General features: G+C 46.4%; 1 long non-coding RNA gene across 1 annotated transcript in view; it reads left to right on the top strand.

The window, feature by feature from the left end:
- The window catches only part of LOC145651266 (uncharacterized), a 26,074-nt gene extending 17,495 nt beyond the window's left edge, over positions 1-8,579 (top strand). The window contains exon 3 of the long non-coding RNA XR_014117109.1: positions 8,076-8,579. This is a non-coding gene — a long non-coding RNA (uncharacterized LOC145651266). The remainder of the gene's footprint in view (positions 1-8,075) is intronic.

Here is an 8,579-nt window from a genome sequence, read left to right as displayed (position 1 = left end):
CTCTCTCTCTGTCTCTCACTGTTTCTGTCTCTCTCTCTCTCTCTGTTTCTGTCTCTCTCTCTCTCTCTCTCTCTCTCACTGTTTCTGTCTCTCTCTCTCTCTCTCACTGTTTCTGTCTCTCTCTCTCTCTCTAACTGATTCTGTCTCTCTCTCTCTCTCTCTCTGTCTCTCACTGATTCTGTCTCTCACTTTCTCTCTGTGTGTCTGTCTCTCACTGATTCTGTCTCTCTCTCTCTGTCTCTCACTGTTTCTGTCTCTCTCTCTCTCTCTCTCTAACTGATTCTGTCTCTCTCTCTCTGTGTGTGTGTCTGTCTGTCTTAGATTTATATATGTATTTCTCTCTCTGTGTCTGTCTCAGATTTTTATATATCTTTCTGTGTGTCTGTCTCTCACTGATTCTGTCTCTCTCTCTCTGTCTCTCACTGATTCTGTCTCTCTTTCTCTCTGTGTGTCTGTCTCACTGATTCTGTCTCTCTCTCTCTGTCTCTCACTGATTCTGTCTCTCACTTTCTCTCTGTGTGTCTGTCTCACTGATTCTCTCTCTCTCTCTCTGTCTCACTGATTCTGTCTCTCTTTCTCTCTGTGTGTCTGTCTCACTGATTCTGTCTCTCTCTCTCTGTCTCTCACTGTTTCTCTCTCTCTCTCTCTGTCTCTCACTGATTCTGTCTCTCTCTCTCTGTGTGTGTCTGTCTCACTGATTCTGTCTCTCACTTTCTCTTTGTGTATCTGTCTCACTGTTTGTGTCTCTATCTCTGTCTCACTGTTTCTGTCTCTCTCTGTCTCTCACTGATTATGTCTCTCTCTCTCAATGATTCTGTCTCTCTCTCTCAATGATTCTGTCTCTCTCTCTCTCTCAATGATTCTGTCTCTCTCTCTCTGTGTCTGTCTCACTGTTTCTGTCTGTCTCATTTTTTCCTCTTTTTACTCTAAACTTCTAGTGACTGTCTTAACACATTAATTTCTGTAGAAACAGAGAGAGGAGAGTGCGAAAGAGACAGAAGAGTGTGTGTGTGTGTGTGTGTGTGTGTGTGTGTGTGTGTGTGTGTGTGTGTGTGTGTTCAGCCTCCTTGACTCTATGATTCCTCTCTTATCTCAGATCTGAGGTTTATGCGAAGCAGACCTCTGCCAGTCTGACATCGGGTTCTGTGCGCGGTTCTGTGTGTTTGCATGCCGTACTCGTCCTCAGACTCCCTCTGATTGCCCTTACTCAGCTGAACCGATTTTCGCGTCCGGATTCCTATAAGTTCTTTGGCATCCTTAGCTTTAAATGGCAGATCACATCGAGAGCGATACAGGGAGCAGAGAGGCCCCTGTCCAGGCTTGTCATCTCACCCACTGCCCTAGTCTGAGGCTGGGCCTAGTAACACCTAGTAACAGGCCACTCACAAGCACATCCTGCCCTGACCCGGGTGCCTTTGAAGCAGGAGGATTTGTGTTCAGCCTAACAAATACCCCATGCAGAGCTGTGCAATATATCGTTTGGGGAGTGTTATTGTGATGTTGGATTTGCAATACCGATATTGCACAATGCTGTGATATGTAAAGGACCTTTTATAATTGGTGATGTGAACATTCTAACCTCATTCTTTATACATGAGGGTTCTAAGGATGTTTTAATGTATCACTTGGTCCAACACGCTTAAATAATTTCCGTCAAAATAATCTCAGGCAGTCACTTCTGGAGTTCTCTACTGCGTTTTCATATATTGAACTGCACATTGCAGTCACAAAATTAGCTGTATATCATGTAGCCACAGTGTAAGAAGACCAAACTCGTGTGGTTGTACAAGACCATTTTGAATCCAAAATTGTGAAATGTTTTACAAAATTATTGTTGATTAATTTAAATTGGCCAGATCAGTGAGTAGGAGCTTGTTTGCGTAACACTGACTGGTGAACTCCAACCTGGAATCTGGAGTTTCTTACTTTTCCTAAGTGATACTTTATTTTCTATTTGACTTGTTTTTGTTTTGTTTTGTTTTTAACAAAAATAACTACCTGCAAATGTCTCCTTGGATGACATTGACGTGCCGTAAAACCTTTGGGAGGACCTCGAGAAAGCAAAACAATGTTCTGATTTGAAAGTGGGGGGGGAAATGCAAATGGCATTCAGAAAGTGTGAAGGTGAGATAAACCGGCCTGAAAGCGATAAGAGTTACAGCCTATGAAACTTATGTGACCTTTCTATCAGGCTGTTCTAGTCTTCATACAGGTGCGCTCATACACACACACACACACACACGCAAACACACGTGCGTGCGCGTGTGCACGTAATCGTGTGTGTGTGAGAATTCTTTAACATAGGAGCAAGTTAGGGCAGCACCATGGCACGTGTCTCTGCAGTTTCACCAAAGTGTCAATTTCACACACGAAACACTAGTGTGCATCCCTTTAGCCAATAAGAAGAGGAAGGACTAAGAAACCACAGTCACGCTATGGGTGTGTGCGAGTGCATGTGCGAGTGTGATCGCTTCCTGGGTGGTTGGCAATGCATGCATGCGTGTCTGTGTACAGAGTGCCATGCAGAAGGCCACATGTGAAAATGCTAAGCTACAATACAAAAAGGCTTGTATGAACTTTGGCTCACTTACTAACACTCTCTTATCAACTCTAGAACACCAGCGATGACCAGTGTGATTCAAAGAGTTATCTTCTCACACACACACACACACACACACACACACGCCTGGAAGAATTGTTTTTTTTTTTGTTGTTTTTTTTAATCTAGAATTCAATCAGCATGTCCTGTAGTCATAGACAATCATCACCGAGCCGGCATAACACTTGACTGGTGACTTTTAAGCACTTTAAAATGGTTAATTACTCCTTTAAAAGACCAAACATGCTAATGTGCCTAACAATTAACGGAATCTGCATGGCACCATTCATGTGCTAATTTGAATATGCTAATTAGCGGTCATTCGCTCCAGTTTAGCCACACGAGCACGCTCGAGATCACAAACTTATTTCATGGCGTGGCGCGCGCTGGACGCTGGTGAGGAGAGCGCGAGCTCGGCGTGAGGCGCGAGCGATTGCCTCTGCTTGAAGAGGTTGCTGTGGCGACAGAGACGCGCGCGCGGCTTCGGAACGGAGAGAAGTGAAGACTGACTTGGCTGCGAAGTTCCGGCGACGAGGGGAGCTTTCGGAAGGGCAGCTTTCGGAAGCTTTCGGAAGCTTTCGGAAGCTTTCGGCAGCGCGAAGGTAAAGTCGAGACAGCGATACGTGTACTTCACTGCTTCTTTTCGTTATGAGTGCGTTATTTAGGCTGCGATGATGCCGGTGGTCTTTCTGCCCCCCTCCTTGCGCTATAAGGAAGTGAGGGGGTCGTTAAGGAAGAAGAGTCGCTCGCCCACGCGACAGCAGCGCTCCCGCGTGTTTGAAAGCCGAAAGCTGTGCGTGCGTGCGTGCGTGCGAGCGAGCGCAACATCTTACACTAGATGCAGAACAACGAGAAATCAAGACTGGACAAAAGAGACGGGGAAAGGTGAAAATGTTTAAAGTGGAGAAATGCACACACACCTCCCTGAAATCTCTGTCCCTCTCTCTCCTTCTCACTCTCTCCTTCTCTCTCTCCCTCCCTCTTTGTTAAACCCTCACATTTAGACTGCAGGAAGGAAATGAGAGACTGAAATGGTAGATAAGAAGCACAGAGAAAGAGAGAGAGAGAGAGAGAGAGAGAGAGAGAGAGAGAGAGAGAGAGAGAGAGAGAGAGAGAGAGAGAGAGAGAGAGAGAGAGAGAGAGAGAGGTAACAGCCACCAGCCCAGGTTGCAGTCTCCCCCGCACGTCTGGCTGGATTCTACCTGCTGTTATGGTTCTGCAGTGAGCGGCCTGACCAAGAACTATAAGGCTCGTCTCCAGGAACATGCCAAATGCCCCAACTTCCTCACTCTTAAACTTGCCCAAAGAATTCCTCTGTTCGGTTGTTCCGTGGCTGTAGATGCGTCTGCTCCCTTCCTTCTCTCTCTCTCTCTGACTAGGTGACAGAGGGAATAAAACATTTCTCAACCCCCTTTCCCCCCACTCTGATCTGCGCCAGGTGTACCCGACCTCCCCTGCGTCCCGGCGCCGGCCGTGTTGGAAAAGTTAGGACACACGATGCCCTGCCCACCCGTCACTCACAGCTCGATGTCCCGTGCCTGCGGGACTTCGGAATGCTCGCCCGTGAACGCTCGCGAGACCGGACGCGCGCGGCAGCGGCAGGAACGAGAGGACGCGGGAATGTCCTCCGGCGGTGCGTCCTTTCGTGTCAGAGTTCCCCCGTAAGAGTTCCAGAGACAGCGCCGAAGATCATTTTCCCTCCTCTCCCTCCGTGCCTCCCCCCGCCCGCGCCTCTCTTCATCGTTCTGTCTGTTCCTTCTGTGTCACATTGGATTTGGCAGTGCTCCTGGGGAAAAGGGCAGATTGGCTCTGGATGGCTCTGAGCTCCAGGCTGACGGGTAGGCCTGGTGTAAAGGTTACCCAGGAAGGGGGGCCTCTGGCTGGGCTGTCATGCCGCACTTGCCTGCCTCCCACCGGAGGACCAGCCGTCAATCCATTGCTTGTCACAAACTCACCTATACAAGCACCTAGTAACTCAGCCTGGGCCAGACACACACATGCACACACACACACGCGCACAGAACTCTGCACTATACACAGACTATATACAGAATACATTAATGGACTATACACAGACTATATACAAACTATGCACAGATTACAAGCAGACTATGTTAATGGACTATACACAGACTATATGAATGGCTGAAACAATAAAAAGCAGAAGGAGGGCATGTCTTTGGCACCCACCAATCAATCAGACATATGACTTATGACATATGACAATCAAGAATCAGACATATAACATGACACCCACCAATCAGACATATGACATATGGGATGAAGGCTGCTATTTGTTATTTGCTATCAATAATTGCTGTCGGGTGTGTGCTCACACACTAAGTCTCACTGACTGCTGGAGTTTTCTATGGAGTCATGCTAACTTTAATATCTCTACACTCTTGTTCTCTCTTTTAAACACACACACACACACACACACACACACACACACACACACACACACACACACACACACACACACACAAAGGGAAAGAGAGATTGGACACGCGAGTAGATGGTTGTTCTGTATCTATGCAGACTTGAAATGTGAGGTCATTCATTGGTAGCCTGGTTGCGTTTATGTATGTAGCCACTAATGGTATAGTGGCATTTTGGTCTGTCAAATCAGATTAGTGTGTACAGTCCCATGTAATGGATGGGAGGAAGGAGTACACACACACACACACACACACACACACACACACACACACACACTCCAAACGTGCTGGGATGTCAGTGTTCCTGCAACCGACCCATCTTCCGTGTGATACACAAACTGCCCGCGGGCCCGCCAGCTAACACGGGCAAACAGGGGCTTTGTGCGCACCATGTTCCGTGCAAGGCCAGCGATAACAAGTCTACTGCCGCGCAGATAGCGCCGACATAAAATATGAAGTCATCTAGCTGTGTGTGGGGTGGGGGCAGGGGAATGGAATATTATCCAGAAAGCTAGTGAAAGCCTGCGTGAAGACCTGGAGAAAGCAGAAAGTAGGGAGACCACTGTGGGAAAGAGAAAGAGAACGCAAGAGATTTATTCTTCTCTCTTCCATGAAGGGAATCACTTGCTAAGATGACCTAAATTCTCCTTCAGACAGCGAGGAGGCCTGCAAGGATTAAGAGATAGGGAGAGGGAGAGAGAGAGAGAGAGAGAGACGGAATGAAGGTGTGTGTGAGAAAGTGTGTGTGTGAGAAAGAGAGAGAGTGAGAGAGAGAAGTTCTAGCTGCTAATCTTTTTTCTTCATTGGGTAGGAGAACAGTTACATAAAAGACATCTATAATTTCCTTCCATGCAGATCAAAGGAGAACAATCTGCATGTGTGATGCTGCTTCCCTCTGGAGGGCAAGTGTGTGTGTGTGTGTGTGTGTGTGAGTGTGTGTGTGTGTGTGTGTGTGTGTGTGTGTATGTGCACGTGTGTGTGTGTGTGTGTGTGCACGTGTGTGAGTGTGTGTGTGTGTGTGTGTGTGTGTGTGTGTGTGTGTGTGTGTGTCTGTGTGTGTGTCTGTGTGTGTGTATGTGCACGTGTGTGAGTGTGTGTGTGTGTGTGTGTGAGTGTGTGTGTGTGTGTGTGTGTGTGTCTGTGTGTGTGTGTGTGTGTGTGTGTGTGTGTGTGCATTTGTGTAAAAGTCCCAGTTTCTTCCCATCCATCTTAACTAATGAATTAGCCCACATTAAATATAGCCATCACAGCAACCTACATTCTGCCTGACAGTACGAGTGACCTCTCTGACAGTGCAAAGACAGTGAGCTGCTTGGCTAAACGGTCCTGCGAGGGTGTGCTCGTTCCTACAGGGGTGGAACAATGGAAACACAAGCACTGCATGAAAAGGGGTTCAACTTTGAAGTTGCTACATTACAATTACCAACTGGAATCACTGAAATTCCAGTCTGTAGCAGGTGTCAGCTGTGACAAGGTGTGGCAATGAGAACGTTGTGAGTTTACAAAGCAAATGGACAACAGGGTACCAAGGGCCGGAGAAGAGACCAAGTGACTCATTAGTTACGAAGGATCATGGTCTCTTCCGCAAATATGAAAGATTTCGGTCTCTTCCACAAACATTTTTTTGCGTAAATCCATAATGAATTAGGAACATGAGCCAATTTTGCAGAACCGGGAGCATTTAATGCTGCAAACACCATTTTCTCAATGTCCTGGAATTAGCAGATGAGGATGTGTAGTGTCAACCCTAGACCGGAGTAACTTCCGGCACACCGGGATGCAGCCACACAGCTTCCCAAGTATTTCCCGCAACTGTCCCACAGAGTACACAGTAGACGTCCAGCCTGTCCATCCTCGGGACTGGACGCTTTTTTCACTGAAGAACGATGCAGCGTCGCACTGCTAAGGGTAAATCTAAGGGTAAAGGCGGGCACTGTCTATTATTATGCATTAATATATAGCTAGATATTTCTGTATTTCTATGTGCACGATATCCTGTTTGAGAGGATTATGGAATGTGCGATTAAGAAGCGACATGCCAGGCAGGGCTGATACAATCATGCCCCCTAGTGGCTGCATTAAGCAGTGCGGGTGAATGGCAACATTGAGAAATTCGAAACCCCAAGTAACCGTGACCTTCAGCTCCGTCGAGGGCTAACACACGCAGACTAAAACCAGATCATCTTAAACACCAGCTTGATCTAGTTCCAATTTATAGGGCAAGAAAGGGTTCCTAATCCAACACACTGGATTTGAACCAAAACAACGGGTATCGCAATGACTATATAATTCAGCGCTGCACGTGTTCAGATTGTCAAACCTGTGCAGGTCACACTTTACGCTCAGTCCTCACACAGGTAACCTGACAGGTGTGTGCTTCATTATTTTGTGGGGAGTTGTGGCCTCAGATGGTCCCACTGGCTCAGAGGATGTGCCAAACCTGACCTCAGAGGATCCCCTCCCCCTCCAACAAGGGACGAGGGTCTGTTTGAGGTGTCTCTTGCTTCTCCCTTGATACAAACATAATATTGGCTTTCATAATATTGGCTTTCAGTGTTATGATAGTTATACTTAACGTTCGGGCAAGATTCACAGTCAACAAAACAGAAGATTGTATTAAAGATATAAATACCAGGATTAGCAGAAACGTCCTTCTAAACTGGTTTGAACAGACACATTGACATTAGTGACATTAGTGAGAAACATGGTTGCAGATTTGATACTAAACCTTGATGTTTATTTTTCTGTGCAACTAAAATTCCAGGACCTTGGTCTAACCCTTGAACCTTTTCTATCATTTGAGTCCCACATAAGTAACAATCTCTAAAACCTCCTATTAGCATTTAGAAAAAACAACAACATCCGAAACAATTTCTACACTAACTGTATAGGACACTTTCATAAGTTCTACTTTAATGTGAGCTTGCTGCCTGCCCTGCTGTTTTTCCACGTGAGCTACAGCTTGCTATATAAAGATTATTGTTGCTATGGTGACGGTTATTGTGCTTGTTTGTTTGTTTGTTTGTTTGTTTGTTAAGCCCCCGCAGAGCGCTGGTACAACATCCTGTGGACAGATGGGACAGAGCTGAACCTGCTCCAGTGGGATAAATGTGTTTTCGTGCGTGTGTGCAAACTGAAATGGACCCGCTCGTGCTCTGAATTCCAGGAGCCCTCCTGTTTGTTACTGATGACATCACTGCAGGTGGATGAATTCTGCAGCCTGAATTCTCAAAATTCTCGGAAGCATTCTCACCCACCCGAGCGCCTCAACACCTCAGTGGACAGAGATGTTTGGGTTCCGGGTCTGGGAGAAAGGAACCGTTGAGCTGGTGGAATCAAAGTAACACCAAACCATGATTTTTTATTTGCGGAAGATATGTATCATTCCTGCCCAAAAGAGGAAACAATCATTTTCATAATTGGTGTATTTTTATTTGCACCTCATTACTGCTCACTGAAAGATTCATTTCTGCCTTCATGGACGTTAGATGCCAAGTAAAAAGATCCGATTCAGTTCCCTTTGTGTCTATTCCATTATGATC

Source organism: Electrophorus electricus, chromosome 15, assembly GCF_041902795.1.
Source record: "Electrophorus electricus isolate QZ-2024a chromosome 15, ASM4190279v1, whole genome shotgun sequence".
Taxonomy (NCBI): domain Eukaryota; kingdom Metazoa; phylum Chordata; class Actinopteri; order Gymnotiformes; family Gymnotidae; genus Electrophorus; species Electrophorus electricus.
Note: the sequence above shows the minus strand (reverse complement) of the source record. Positions and strands in the feature narration are given on the sequence as shown.